The sequence below is a fragment of the Apium graveolens genome, chromosome 5 (assembly GCF_009905375.1).
Source record: "Apium graveolens cultivar Ventura chromosome 5, ASM990537v1, whole genome shotgun sequence".
Classification (NCBI taxonomy): domain Eukaryota; kingdom Viridiplantae; phylum Streptophyta; class Magnoliopsida; order Apiales; family Apiaceae; genus Apium; species Apium graveolens.
The window spans coordinates 281,688,246-281,705,372 of record NC_133651.1 but is presented as its reverse complement, the minus strand read 5'-3'; the positions used below and the strand labels follow the sequence as shown (position 1 = coordinate 281,705,372).

Genomic DNA, 17,127 nt, shown 5'->3' with positions numbered 1-17,127 from the left:
ATATGGTTATTATAAGTAATCATATACATAAAGTCTCTATTTTTTTTGGAGTTCTGCAGTCCAAAATCATAACTTTATATTACAATCCAATCTAATGGTTCAGGTTTTATGTTTCTCATAATTTAAAAACCCAAATAATTAACTACATGATATCAACGTGTGTTATGGTGTTTTATCATCAATGTTCAGCAAGTTAAATATTTACGTGTTCTACAACGTGAATACGTATGTTCTTCAAACTGATCATGTTATATAAAATCATATGTTCTGCAATGTTTAGCTTGTCAAATGTATGAGATTTGCAAGATATTTATTAAAATAGTGATATTTGTAGAATATGATTCACATTATAATATGTTTTACAAAAAATTTTATACTATTTTACTTGTAGAACATATATTGACTCCCGTACTCAACTAAAAACAAGAATTCAATAGAACTTAACTCATATATATAAGAAACTTGAAAAATTATAGAATTCAATATTTTAAAAAAATATATTTAAAATTAGCAATAATAAATTTACAAAAAATATTTAGTATTGGGAAATATTGTACAGCTATTTTGAATTATTTGAAAAAAGGTTAAAAGTATAATGTATTATACTATTTGAGGATTAACAAGTTCACCTAATATTTAAAAAAGTTCATCAAATTGAAAATATTTAATTTTAGAAAAATAATTTACAATGTTATCAAGTTACTATAAAAAGAAATATTAGCATCATAATTGAAAGAAACTTCAAAATAATTTGAATGATGATATTAGTAAAAATTTATCTTCAGATTCTTGAAAAAAAACTTATGAATATCAGTAGTTAGTCTTTACGATATATGAATTATTTTTCATGACTGATGTTGTGTTGAGTAAAAATAGATATTGTTTGATTGTCAGTGCTACAACGACTACGATGTATAAATAATTGTAATTTTTTTATTACATAATTATAATTTTTGAATAATTACAAATACATGTTATTTGAGTAATTTAGTGAATAACAATTAGATATATATACATGACCAAGATATCTAGCATATAAATAAACGGCACCAATATAATTTATTCGAAAATATAATAAATAATAATTTACATACATACACACACAATGTAATTTTATCTTTACCAATACTAAAAGATGGTGTATTTCAGAGTTATTGATATATATACTAGAAGAAAATAACAAAAGTTTTTTGTGTTCTGAAAATAAGAATGATTAATTGAATTTAAGTTTATTTTCAATGTGTTAAACACTAAATATATTATGTCAATTTTAATTTATAAATTGAAAATTATCTGACATCTTATAAAATTAACTTTGTATAATAGAGAGAATAAAAAGCTAAGTACACAACGCAATCAACTTTAATTAATGAATTAAGATATTAGAAATGATATTAGATCAACATAAACGATGAATTAAAAAAAATAACATTTTTTAAAAAAAACAAACTTATATTAATTGTAGTGTAAATTCTACTTTGTTGAATATTACAATTGCAGGTTTTAACCACTTTAATTATGTATTACTAATCCTTTTAAATTAATTTAAGTAATTATAAATTAGTAATAATTTTAGTAATAAAATATCTCATTACTCCAGGTTTATTTAACCAAAACCCAGAAAATTTACCCGATAATTTTTAGTTTATTTTCATAAACATATTGACAATATTTGATGGATAATTTCAATCTCTTCATTTTACACATACAATGACTACCTGCTTGTATTCATTTAGCAAATACAAATTACACAAACAACAAAATATGTATTATGATTAATGAGATAAATTAAAAACGTTATGAACGTTATTAATTTTTTACATGAAAATCATACACATTGATAGATACTCAACTTGTATTTGAAATGTTTTAGACGTTATAAAATATTTATGAATAATAAAATCATCAAGAATTTTACCAATATATTTGTATGGTGTAAAAAAAAATCTTAGAAAATGACCGGTGCCTAACATTTAGTGGTGCCTAACACGGATTATTATGCTAATATAATATCGCAGAGGAAATAAACATGCAACGGGTGATGAGAAATGGAATAAATGATCACAGCAAAAAAATCAAATACTGGTGGCTGTATATTGAAGAAGGGCCCTTGATAGATAAAATAGAAAAGTCTACACAATTCTAAAATTTGAATACATGACAAGCATGAAGTAGGCATAAACTTTATAATTGTGATAGATAGGGGACATGGGCGTAACAGTCTGCATGAAATTTGAAATCCACGTCCAGATTCAAGACTTATACATGATATTATAAAGTCCTACCCTAATAATTTAGGTGAAGAATTCGGTGGAAATTACAACTGGTCGCAGGTTCAAATTTAATACAAGACGAGAGTATATAGTTAGATGCAGATTTGATAGGCATATTTTCAGGTCTTAAAAGGTAAGGGAATCGTACCCTAACAGTTGATGACCACCTGAATACAGGTTCATAAACATGTAAGAATATATATTGGTTTTGTGTGCGAGAATATATTGCTTTTGTCCTTTTCATTTTTTTTTCATTTTTTTATGAGATATCTCATATATTTTTTTACATTTCAAAATTTATCAAAAATAGTTGGATCTCTCCATTTCCCATTTTTCCTCCATTTTCACATTACTTTTATCCCACTATTTTCTTTTTATACATTAAAAATCAATAGATCTCACAACTCTATCCACTTTTCTTTCTATTTTTTACTACTTTATATATATTTTTTTCTTTTTATGTCCAATTATTTTGATAACAAATCAAAATGACGGAAGGAGTATGTTTGAGCATGTTTGTAGTATATTATATAGGGTAAAAAAATTAAAATAAAGGGAGGGGAAAAGTGGAGGGATATGATGGTATGATGAGTTTTATAGAAAAAGGAGCATGAGGAGAAAGGCGTGGCCTTTTCTCTGGTCACCACAGTGCATGGGCATGGAGGCCGGCAGGCCAGTATGCATGACTGACTTTAGTTTTTTTTGGAATAAAGTTGTGCTTTGATGTGATCGATGCCTCCGTTTTCTTTATCATTTTCTTTCTCAACTCAACCAGCCTTAGTATTATAAAACTCTGCTTTATTAGGATTGAAAACTTAGCTAGTTTTTTTTTTGACAAAAAAACTCACTTACTAGCCTTAATATTATGAAAACTACTCCGTTAACTCAAAAAAATTTCAGAAAAAACTCGCTAACCGTGGATAAGGCAGTATTTAGTTGGTAAGTTTTTCAATAATCTATATATTCTTACTAGTTATTTAAAAATAATTAAAATTCACTTTTAATCTATATAAGACATTTTTACTATTTAATAAATATTAAACAAATTAAAACTCTCTCATCAATTACTGATCCTTGATTAGGTTAACAAGAATTCAAATTCAAAATCATAAGATAACCCTGATTATTGAATCATTATTGAAATCATGTGGTACCATTTCTTATTATCTTTCTTCCTCTTTTTCCTTTTACTCTGAATTTTTATTACGTGTTCACGTAAATTATTTGTTGTCTATTAATGTCTAATTTTTTTAATAACATCTGTTTGTTTGTTTGATTTCACAGGATTTAAAAATGACGATGATTTGACAAAGATATTGTGTGTATTGCATTGATGATTTCAAGTTGTGGTCATGTTTACCCCGTCAAAACAAATTACGTTCGGATAATGGATAACAAATCACAAAAAATCTACATCATCTCCACATTTAGGTGTGTATTTTCGTTTGAGCAGTAATAGGCGCTGTCCACTACATGTTTGATATAATGTTTATATAAAAATGCTTGCCATTTTTTTATGCTCATGTCCTTTAATTATATATAAGCATTTGAAAGTATAGTTTTAAACTCATACATGCCATTGTGGTTCTTGAATAATGATTTTGTCCATAAGTACTATGTTTCAGTTCCAATTGATAAAACTTTCCATCTAAATAAGGCAGTATAGTAAAGAATCTATCAAAGAGAATAATTTTGTCTCTGCCAAAAATCTCGAGCAAGCTCTTATTTAGAAATAGAAATTGAGAGTGAAAATGTAGAATGTATGCGGCCTTTTGAAACTAGCTTCTTATCATATTAGAGGGATTAAAATTTTGTGAGACGTGTACTATTCATTAACTATGTAATATTTTATTATTTTAATTGTAGAATGGACAATTTGAAGAGGGGTCTCTCATTCTCCGTGCAGGAGGAATTGCAACAGCTTGAAAAAATATTTGAGAAATTTGAAGAGGAAATCTATATTGACATAACCCGCGATATTATATAACTGCATATTGCGTGTTTTAGATGAATGTTACGTTCAGTCTATTCTTTTGGCATATTTTCTTCGGAATATTAAACTTTTAAGAAAGTTGATTATTGAATGCATTTTTACTTTCGCATAATAATTTTATTAAAACCTTACCATTATTCAATTTCAGTCTTATTATCTGAGAAAGATATCACTAAAGATGGTGACTATTGAAAGAAAGCATCTGATGCCTAATGCTATGTAATATAACCCTCTAATAATGAATAGAATCCTCCGGATCCAGGTAAGTTTGTGTGCTCAAATAAAGAAATAAAATCATACATATATATTTTTGATGTGGTCCCAATTAAGAGTTAATATAAATATTGGGTGGTTGAGATTAGGTCTCGGTTCTCGTCTGAGCACTTACCTATATATAGGCTCATGATCAAATATAAATTAATCTTAAAGTAAAAACTAGATTTCATCCATAAATCACATATTTACATTATTATTCATATTTTTTTAAATAAGACCAATTGTTATCACATACATTTTCAAGGCTGCAGATTGGCTACAGTCCAAGGCATTGTGGCTCTGTGATGACATCGAGATTTTATAGGGATACACACAGACACTCTAGAACAACGACCACGATCATTTCTTATTGAACTTAACAACTACTAATCTCTGGTTCTTTCTAATTATTTTTACTTTCATTCTGCCATCCACTTTTCATGTAATGTTCTTTAAAGCAATCAAGGTGTTCCTATTTGGGACTACTAATTAAAAACCTTTAATTTTAAGTAGGCTTCTATATAATATGTATCCACTTCTATTGAGTTGTATTTAAAAAAATTGATATATATGTCCAATTTGTCTTATATTAGTTTGATGTAAAATTTTGATTTAAGATTATTGCAGCAGCTTTGTAAAAATGTTATGTCTCATGCCCTATAACTTCTTATAGCTTTAGTTTATGCACAATTGAGGTTCTATTTTTAATGTACTTGAATTTCTGATATACGATCCAGATTCTTCATAAAGCTTGATGTCCAATGTACCTCAAAGTTACATTCACTACAAGAATAATGTCAATAGACATCACACATTAGACATCGGTTAACTTTGCCACTGATGTTAAAAGAGGTATTGACATCATCCCGTGTTTTTGTGATGTCTTTGTTCTTTGTAGACATCGGTTATAATTAAACCGATGTCAAAACTTCACCAAAAAAAAAAAAAAATCGCGCCCACCTTTTCTTTCCCCCCTTAGTCAAAATTTCATTCAGTTTTAGTTCTAAAATTCCCCCCTCCCAAAATTCCCCCCCCCCTTAACCAAATTTTTATTCCCCTCATTCCAATCTCCATCTCAAACTCATCTCTCTCTCTCGAACGAAACCCTCTCTCTCTCGAACCTCTCTCCGCTCACAATCTTCATCTCACCGTCTCAACTCCTCTCACATCTCTCTCGAATCTCTCTCTCCCTCGCATCTGTGCTCACATCTTCCATCTCTCGACTTTGTGCTCAACCTCTCACCTACCTCTGGTAATCTTATTTGATTAGAAACTCTAATTGGTAACGTGGAATGAAACTAGTGTTGATGTTTTGATCGAAACAAACTTTGTAAATTGAGATTTTTTCAAATCGAAACCCTAATTTACTTTTAAACAGAAGTGAATATATATATATAGCCATTGTATCTCTCATAAAACACTCTTTTGGTTTACTATCTCATCCAGAGTCGCCGTTAAAAGCAAAAACAGAGAAAGGATGGTTCAGGGTCTTACTCATCGCAAACGCCACAATTATGCCACCAAATCCAACCAATACCGAATTGTCAAAACCCCTGGTACTCTTTTCAAAAACCCCTTTTCTATTTATGATTTTTTTGTTACTTACTAGTTATTAATTTTTAAGAATATGTATGTTGTTTGATTTTATATTATATACTTTATTGTTATGTATATATCTTTATTAATTATTTTTGTAATTAGTTCTAAAAGTGATTGTTTAGATTTGGGAAATGTTAAGGTTAAGATTATGTAAATGGTGATATTTTAAAATTTGATGAAACTTTAGGAGGTAAGCTGGTTTATCAGACAACTAAGAAGAGAGCCAGTGGACCTAAATGCCCTGTTACCTGAAAGCGAATCCATGGGGTATGTTTTTCTTGCATTTATTTTTGATTTTTTTTGCTATTTACATTGTGTATTTGTCGATTTTTAGCTATTAATTTGTGTTTTAGTTGTTACAAGGCTAAATAGTTGTTACATTTGGGCTTGTAGCAATGTAAGATTATATATATATTTTTTTGAATAATTAGGCTTAATGCCTTATAGTTGAGTATTGAACGATAAAAGATAAGCCCTAACCACTTGCATCGTGCTCGCTTTAAGATTCATCGAGTATATGAAACTACTAATTTTGACTCTTTGCATTTCTCTGGAGTCTCTTTTTAGGTCAAACTAGCTTATACATGTGGTCACATGTCATCCGTCAAACTTAAATCACAGTGTTAAGTATATACATCAATAACTACTACCAAAACTTTAAATCATATCTAAGACTGATTATGGTCGAGACTAAACTTTACATGTATCTAAAAATCGATGTAACTTGTCTTGAAGAACATATGTGATGTTCAATTTAATCGATATACATGTAAGTTTCTTTTTTATTTGCCTCTCCTCTTTTTCTTCAGTTTCTTATATACTGATCAAGTTCCACCAAATGTAATTTATTAAAATTTATTTGCAGAAGTATACGTATGCAATTTATTAAAATTTCTTTTGAGTTTTGAACCAGAATCTGACTTGCTGTTTTGTTGTTCTATTTCTCTCCACAAAATCTGACTTGTGTCTGCAATTTGCTTTTCTATTTTGATATTTGATTAGTTGTGTCAATTCTGATGAGTTATTATAATAACTATCCTAAAATATGAGCTATTTAACAATGCCTTCTCTTTATTGACTATGCATTCTGAAGAAATATTTAATGGAACCAATAGAGAAGTGAAAGAAGAAACTGGTATAATTGTACATCCAATTTTCTTTGTCACTCTTTACTTGATACCTTGAAGCTAATTACTACTTTTTCCATCTGCACAAAACATTCCTGGAAATGGTTGCCTTCAGGTCAAACTTTGATTTTTTTGCGCTACCTGAGGTTATATGAACTTAAGAAGATAATGTTTTTTTAAATGCACTCTGAGAAAATATATTTGTTTGCAATGGAAAGGCATGCTCAACTTGTGGCTTTTGAGAAATCATTTGCATTGCCTTACCATTGTCCATTTGATGACACTATCTACCAAGAGTGTCTTCTCTTATAGGAGGATGATGGGATTCAGACAATATATTTGTTAGGTTGCATTGTGCTCTAGATTTCATTGAAAATGTATATTCTGCTTCTACGGGAAGTTCAGCCGCTTCTCTGCAGTGCAATCATTATATGTATAGAAACAAATCTCTAAGGCATTGGGTTTTTCTCATCTTTCTTGTAAATTATTTTCTGGATATTGCAGGCATATTCAACTGTTGGCACACCAGATTATATTGCTCCTGAAGTTCTTCTAAAGAAAGGATACCCATTGGAATGTGATTGGTTAGTTCTTGCATGTAAAATAGAAGAGCTTGAATCCCTCGAGGAAATGTTTATATATATCATAAGCATCGCTCTTAGAAGCTAAAAGAAGAGTTTGCCTATATGAAATTTTAGGGCATGGTTGATAAAGTCTGTCCTTTTCTGAATTTGCTTTTGCTAGGAGTATCTGGACTAATGGTCTTATTGGTCTCCAGGTGGTCACTTGGTGCTATTATGTTTGAAATGCTCGTGGGATACCCACCTTTCTATTCTGATGATCCCATGACAACTTGTAGAAAGGTAGGTTGTTTATGCATATCTGTTTCTTAAGGAGTTTTAGCAAATTTGTCACTTGTTATGATAAATATGTCTAGATTGGTAATTACCATTTTCCGGTCAAAACTCAAGAGCCAATTGATTCGCCGAACCAGCAGTCCTCAATTTTGTGTCATGTGGAAATTGATACGGTAGAAAAGGGTATGGTGCTTATAGAGAGCTGCCATTATTGACCACCCTGCATAACAGGACTGGGAGAGAAAACCCTGGATTCTGGATTCCTAATTTGTAAAAAAGTGGACACTGGACAATACTGGATCTGAATTGTCATCTCCACTAGAGTAGTTTACTTTCAGAAGTGTTTACAATGTGCAAAGCATAGTATAAAAGCATGTATATAGTTGGTTATAATTCTTCTTTTTAAATATACAGATGCTTTCGTCGAAGGATGTTAACTTTGTTGGTTACACTTACAAGAACTTTGAGATCGTCAATGACTATCAAGTTCCTGGAATGGGTATGTCTCTCACTCTCTTTCTGTGTGTGTGTCTCACCTGATTTTTCTTTTTCATATACTATAATGCACAAACTTCACTCATTTGAGAAAATATATTTGTTTGCAATGGGAAGGCATGCTCAACTTGTGGCTTTTGATCCGAAAACAAGTGGCACAAAGAGGTGGGGAACTGGAACCCTACTTTTAATAGGAGGCAGGTAAACAATCGTTATCATCTAATTGTGATTTGCGGTTCAGTTGTTTCTCTTATGAGCAAAGTTGACTGTTAAATTTTTTTACATATGCTCTTTTTGGGAGGTTAAAACAGCACCTGTGTGGTTGATTTGATCGTGCACATGGCATCTGTCCAGTAAGTGGGGGATCATACTTGCTTGCTTGGGATAAAGCGGCTTGCTCATCTTGTCCTCTGCAGTTGTTGAGATATCTAAATAATGGGAACTTATATGGGCCCTTGCTGTCTTGTGTAGAGAGGATTGGTGTCTCATATTTTGAAGAGTGTTCAAAACAGGATAGTGAAAAAACTATCTTACAATTTTCATTAGACTGAATGTCTTCAGTTGGTTTCTGGAGAATGTAATAGTTTAGATTTCAGATCATATGTTTTACTATTTTGGTTGACGTTCTCAGACAATAATTACACAATTAGTGATGTAAAACTTTACACAATTTGGTCTATAAACTTCTTACACATCACTTTCAATTAAGAAAAGCTGATGTCAAAAAAGATAATGTACATCACTTTAAGGTAAAAAACTGATGTCAAAGAAATCCAGGTTGAAGTCTAAATGAAACATAGAAATCACTTTGTTTAAGATAAAACTGATGTCAAGTAACATTATAAACATCACTTTTAACCAAACAAAACTGATGTCAAAAAACACAATGTACATCAATTTCAGACAAACAACTGATGTTAAAGACTAACATTTTCAAGTCTAAATGATACATAGACATCACTTTATTCTAGAAAACACTGATGTCTATATGCTAAATTAGACATCACCTTTCATTAAAGAAACAGATGTTTAATATGTCATTTTACATCACCTCTGTCAAAATTATCGATGTTTTTGTGACAAAAAGCATAGCTCAATATATGTTTAATATGTTTTAATAGGTGCAATTTAGTTATTAAATAATTTTGTTATAATATTTTTTGTAAAAAATCATCACATAGACATCAGTGTTTTTCACTAAAATCGATGTCTTTGTGACAGAAAACATAGCTCATGATATATTTAACATGTTTAATTAGGTGTAATTTAGTTATTAAATAATTTATTTATAGCATTTTATGTAAATAATCAATACATAGACATCTGTTTTTTAACTAAAATCGATGTCTAACCGAGTATAGACATCGGGTATTCACCGATGTCTAGAATAGACATCACCGACATCAACATCGGTTGGCAAACAACATAGACATCGGCCAAAAAGCGATGTCTATGGACTTTTTTCTTGTAGTGATTTATAAAAATATATAGAAAGGGTCCATGACCAGCACTCTGCAAAGTTCTGGTGGAAAAATATCATCTTCTTTACTTGTAATTTTTTCTTTCTATTATTTAGCCATTAACTTAGTCTTATTTTATGTGATATGCATCTATACGGTCTGAGTCATATTATCCAATATACACTAACATGTTGTATTCTATTCTGTGATATGCAGAACTCCAGACATGTCTGCAATGCATCTTTATACATCGTACACTCTAAAGGTAATGGGAAATAAATTGAAGGATATCTTGGAGGTATGCATTAGTTTTTGACCTTGATGTTGGCAAAAAAACCCCGCGGGTAAAAGGTTTATAATCTTTAGAACAATAACAAAAAGATTAAACATAACATGTCTAAGTATTTATCTACATCACATTTTTGACAACCTGTGTATTATGTTGTTGTTGCTGTTGTTGTTGTTGCTACTTGATCTTGGACTTCCATGAGACTTCAGAAATTCAGAGCGCGGTAACAAAGTGATTGACCTCTCATCGCGTTATTAACATGCGCAAGCAAACTAAAAGCTGGAAATTATAGAAACTTCAGACACCTCAGTCAAGTAGAACTATAATCAATTGTTGTTCATTATAGTTCTACTTGACTGAGGTGTCTGAAGTTTCTATAATTTCCAGCTTTCAGTTTGCTTGCGCATGTTAATAACGCGATGAGAGGTCAATCACTTTGTTACCGCGCTCTGAATTTCCGGAGTCTCTTGGAAGTCCAAGATCAAGTAGTCACTTTAATACACTTCCCATGTTTGGAAAATCATGAAATGCATTGAGGCGATCACTAGTTTATTATCATGGACAAGCTGTGGGGACCATTGCAGTGGACCATTGTTCCGAATAATTTAATTAAAACAATGTTTAATAATTTTTTTCATTTTATTCTTCTGTTATTCACCCTCAAAAAATCATATTTGATTGCTACTCAAGTATTGAAAGGTTACACCATCAATAGGTTTTCGTGAGAGACTTTGTTCCAAGTGTCATGGCCTTTATGATGAATGGAGAATCTGATATAGTCAAGAATTTTCTTCTGAAAACTCTTCGCCAGCAATCATGAGATAAGACAGTAGACCGATTCAATTTAGCTGAAGGAGTGATGCCATCAAGCTTCAAAGTACATCGTGATTCTGTTCGGGATTTGGAAATTCTTATCGCAGACTTCGGTGAAACTCTATAGGAAGAGTGACTCCTATGGAATCTAGTTTATAGTGGATCATATTATTCGCGCATACACAAAATCAACATGTGACCTTTCTTTGGATGAACAGCTTGAATGTCAAAACGGTATGCTTCTTATTTTGAATTTATGTCTTATTGAAGGTTTTGATACTTTCCCTACCCTTCTCTGTGATGATGGATGCTCCATGTGATGATGGATTCTCCATGATTGAACGTAGAATGGTTAGTAAAAACTACATTTTCTGTTTCTTTTAACTTTTAGCTATCTACTTATTTTTGCAATATGGATTTTTAGTTTTATCTTAATCTATAGGTTAAGATGAATGAATTGAATGAAATTAAGTCGATACCAATCATTAGGATTCTATCAATGCAAAAGAATAATTGTGAGAAAGTACAACTGTGACATTTTTAAAAGCATTCCTTTGTTTTTTGTACTGCAACTCAGGGTGTTTATAGTTACCCCATTAAAATACAAGCACTCTTCTTTATGGCCTTAAAATGTGCATTGATTTTACTCAAGACTGATGTCTAGGAGAAAATGTTAGCAGACAAAATAAAGACACGGCTCATTGCTCTAACGTATCACATGCGTTGTTACTTCGGGGTGAACATGAAGCAAATGACCGACATATATCGGTATAAGACAGAGGGGTACTCTAACACTGCAGTGAACAAGTTCAATGTGATGTCAGACTCCCTTCCCGATTGGGTGTTTGATTTCATGCCAAGTCGTGGTGGTTACTTTGTTGGATATTCTTTGATCTTGATTCATTTATATGGTACTTTACCCATATTTAAAACCATGCCATGAGATATATGGCATGTCATGAAGAGGAACTGATGGAGCCTCTTGTAGTTATCAACTTGATGGTAGGGTGGAAAGTCTGATACAAGTAACATAACATAACATATCATGTGATAAAAATGTTCAAATGGAGATTTAAATAGCACAAGAAAAAAGTCTGGAAACTATTTAGAAGGGGGGTTGAATGGAATTCTGATTTCTTTTTGAAACTTTGAGAACTTCTCATAAATATATAACTGTGTTTGAATTAGCTTGAGTGCGGATAAACAATAATAATATTCAAGAACATAAAGTAAATAAACAGGTATTTAAAAACTTTCTGGTAGATTGATATTTCCACCAGAGATATATATATGTGAAGAAATCTCTTTGATACAAAGTTGTACACATCTGCTTATAAGTAATACAACTAAGAACTTGAGAGTGCTAAGAATACAGCTTACAAAGACTCTATAGTTGATCTGCTTAAATGCTTTCTATTTTTCTTAGTCTTTTGTTACTAGGTACTCTTGGTTTATATATCACCAAGTTACATTTGAAATAGGACAAAACATAAAACCTATCAGCTAGGTCCAATCACGTGTTTCTTCATTTCTCTATCCAATGCAATCCAGTTAGATACTGCATCGTTGAACGTCCCTGTTTTGCATGGAAATGGAAATACTTCATTTTCTTCTAAATCCTGACTTCAGGATGCCACATTCCTTTTGTATACAATCAACCCATGTGACTGTCAAGTCACTGTCAAGTCTCTTTCAACTGTTATTTTGGTTATTATCCGTTGAGGCTTCATAGGAGTTATCCGTTGAAGCTTCATATGTTATCCATTGAAACTTGACTAGCTCATCCATTGAAACTTGACTAGATCATCCGTTAAAACTTTGTAGATTAGCAGTTGAAGTTATTTCCATAGCAGTTGATACTTTTTCATGTATACAAAATTATAAGGCATTTTATATTTACAATTAATCCACCTATTTTGTATATCTTTCTAGTAGTCAACATGACTTAGAAACAACTAAAACTCCCAAATCCCCAGCTATTCTAGTATACAGAATGTGCTACAAACTTATTTATATAAGCTACTCTTTCAACGGATAAATAATGTGATCATTCGTTGAAAGCTGCAAAACATTTCACTTATCTACTTAGAGTCTTTTGGTAAGTTATCATCAAGCCTACAACATATTCCTAACAATCTCCCCCAATTTATGTCTGATAGGATTATAGGCATAAATTCAGGTTGACTTGATGATAACAAAATACCCTATTAAAACTAATACAGTAAACGGTAGATAAATTGGAAAATGCTTCAATTGAAAATTTAACCAAGAAAGTAAGGAATAGTTACATGTCATTTTCAAGATGCTCCTCTAGACTGAGCTGGTTATTTCCATTTCCTTGAATCCATTGTCCTCTTTCCCAGCTTCTTATTATTCTCCTCAATCTGGTTTTGGAGTTGTCTATAGATATCAGCTTCATTTTTATTATTGATATCCAGCATCTCCAATATTTTCCTGAGTATATCTTTGCTTGATATTTGCAGCTGGTCTTCAAGCTGGAAACTTTTTCTAACAAATTTTTTATCTCTAAACATTATCATCTAGTAGGGTCTCAAATGCACTCTATCACTAGTGTATGGATAGTCAAGCCTCTAGATAGTGCATTTGGATCTCTCCAACTTTGTTTGGTTTGGCTGATCTTACTGAGTACTTTTAATTTGACCACCTTAGTGAATCCAAAATCTTTCTTAATTACAGAAAACACCTTCACTAGGACATGCCAGGTCTACTGTAACATCAAAACACCTTCAAGAATTCTTTAGAGAGGCCATGTAATCTCTTTGCCCCCCTTGTATCTAAACACCAATCTTTCTGGTGGCTTGTATGAAACATCAATTCACCTTATTTCTTCTAGCTCATCTAGATAAAGATTGATGTCTGAGAATTCTTTGATGTCACATATAAAGAGTTGATCCTCCTTGTTGACTGTGGGCATAGGCTTGGAGATAGCTTTGTGTTGATGAGGGTTAAACTTGATTCCAACGTGTTTCTTCCTTGAGTTCTTCTTCTTGACTAGTAGTGGTAGATTTAGATCAGGCATAGGTAAACTGTCCTAATATATTAGTTCATCCTTAGGCTTAATTGGCTCACCATAAAAATTGACACATGGATGAACCTTGAATTCAACTGGCTCCACATTGGGCACAATTGATTGACTTAAGGTGGTAGATTGAATTGGATCAGTTTCCTTTCCTGTAGCACTACTTGGCCTTTTGCTCTGGCTTTAACTCTGTTCCCTCTAGCCCACTCTGGCCTGGGTTCTTCTTTCCGCTCAGTTGCAGTTGAAGTTACCGGCATCTCCAATTTTCTTTTAACTCCTTTGATGGCCTGCTCTTTCCTTCTTTTCTGAGCTCCTAGCCTTTGGTTTTCCTCATCTTTAGCTTCCCCAAAATGAGGGTGCCCAGTCATTACACATAGTATCTTTCCATATATGTAAATTCTGGTTATTCTTGACCTTAAAATGGCATCCTTGGTTGTTTTGAAGCTTGCTATAGATGTACCCATCATCTTTTCTTCACCAGGTCTTGGTGGAGAGTAATCAACCAATATTGGGTGCTTTGTTGAAATTTTGACACTTGCTGATTTGGGCTTTAGCACCACAAAGTTCATGAATTCATTTATCATTGAAGGTTCATCCTTTTCTCTTCTCCCTAGCTTCATTTCATTCATGGTAATTGGCTTCAACTGTGTGGAGTGCTTCACAGATTTTTTTGAGTGGCAGTTGAGGCAAATACCTCTGAGATTCTTTGATATATCCTTTGCTTTTGTTCTTTCAGCTTCAACTCAGATGCTACTAGGTTGATTATATCAATTCTATCTAAGACTGGTGGCTTTGAGATAGTAATAGAATGAACTATTACTTTACTTATTTGAATTTGCATATTCTTCTCCCCCTTTTGTTATCATCAAGTAGAGCAGCGGTTAAAGTTTGAGCTGCCACAAGCTGTTGAAGTAGTTGAGTTTGTTTTTTTATCCTTCCAGTACCTTGGCCACATAATCTCCATCTTTAGATAATCTTTCGGTTAAGACCTCAATTGTAACACCCCTGAATCCGGGATTGGGGATCCAAGTTGTCACGAGTTCCATTTCCATTAATAACACTTAATCTTAATAAACAACCAACTAATGCGTACTGTGACCCCACAATATACACAAACACACACACACACCATAAGTTATAGTCTCAGAGATAAATACCAAAAATAATACAAGTCATTTTATTCCATAATTATAAGTCATTACACCTCATAAGGGTTTCTGAATAAATTTACATATTCTTTGCCAGTATTACAATTCATAAATATACATAAGTCTGGTACATCGAAGTTGAAATCCTAGCCTATTAGTAGCTACTACCTCATCCATAACGGCATCAACGCCTATAGAAAGATGCGAAACATTTTCCAATCTGTTCACGAAATAGGGAGCTTGGTCCTGTTCATCTCACCTAGCTTTTATTGTGTGATGAAGAAATGAAGCAAGAGTGAGCATTACAGCTCGCAAGATAATATATAGTTCAATCAATAATGCAAGTATCTGAATCGATAACTTACTGAAAATCTTTATCAAGTGTAAGATAATTACTTACTGGATATATGCTTAAAATAGATGAAGTTATAAAATACTCCAACATACTTATACCCTTTAGAAAAACTATTTGAACTACCACTGTTCAAAGTATAATAATTTTTCAAAAGTTCATCTCATAGATGATGTTACAAGGTAAAACTTTGTATAAAACAATTTCGCAAATACTCTTGAGGGCTTTTATCCACTCAGGGAAACTCAAATCTTTGATCATTAACAAAATATGAAGTCATGAGATACTTCATTTAATGGAAACATCATTTTGAAAACTCGACCTTGCCAACACTCAACAATCTCCCAGCCGTAGCCTTTCTATCAAACTGCTCTGGGTAGTGTTGCAAAAATGTCCAAATTGGATGATGAACTCAGTACGGGAGTTTATCGTGCCAGGAAGACCACTTACGCTAATCAGTCGCAGTAGTACAACCCCATAATTTTTTACATGTAGAGGAGAACAGTCGATTTTACTTGTCGACCAAACGCTAGACTCCTAAGGAATGGACCGTCTTAGCGGAACTTTCGGGCCATTTGGGCCAATAAATAAGGTTAGGCCGGTGCCACTCGACCACTTACGCCACTCATAATTCTGATGAAATCCATGACTCAGACACGTAAAGCTCGTCTCCCCTTTCCCCAAGCAGAAACTTGTTGATACAACTCCACCAAGAAGTCGCATCTAGTTCGAAAGAAAAACTCACCGATATTTCCCAGGCGATGCCTGTTAATGGATTAACTCATTCCAAGAATTTTCCTTCCCGAGTGTTGGGTAATTAATCAAAAACTCTTTTATCAAAACAATAACTTTGTTGTGAATATAAAGATACATCAAAGAGCCGGATCCCTCAGATTTTTTAGCGAGTATTTAAATCCCCTTCGAAAGGAAGATCTTAAATTTGAAATTAAGTTTTGGGATCCCCTCTAACTTTCAAAAAAGGTTTTGATAAAGTTTAAAAATAATCTCTGAAAATATTTAAAGTTGGAATGATTTGAAAGTATCAATCATTTCCCGAATACTTGGCGAATATCGAAATATTATTCTTTAAAAAATAAGGAATATCATTTAATAAAAAGCGGAGTCATAAGTCCTCGAAAGAATATTCAAACTAATATTCATGTATTAAATAAAATAAAATAAGTTTCATAAATAGAAACTTTATTCAAATAATTAAAGTAGTCTTTGATCGTAATAAAAATTCTAAATGAATATTCGTAAAATTATATTCACTTATAATTTAAAACTATCGAATAAACATTATTTGATTTGTAGTTTTGAAAACTATATATATATATATATATATATATTATACTCGGGAACATCGTCTCTCGGTTTAGAATAATGTTCAACTTTGGGTCCCCTATACTAAGGGTATACGCAAATA

General features: G+C 32.0%; 1 pseudogene; it reads left to right on the top strand.

Annotated features, from left to right (window-relative positions):
* Window positions 1-3,366: 3,366 nt before the first annotated feature.
* On the top strand, window positions 3,367-12,104 carry LOC141660994 (putative alkaline/neutral invertase B; annotated as a pseudogene).
* Window positions 12,105-17,127: the final 5,023 nt, after the last annotated feature.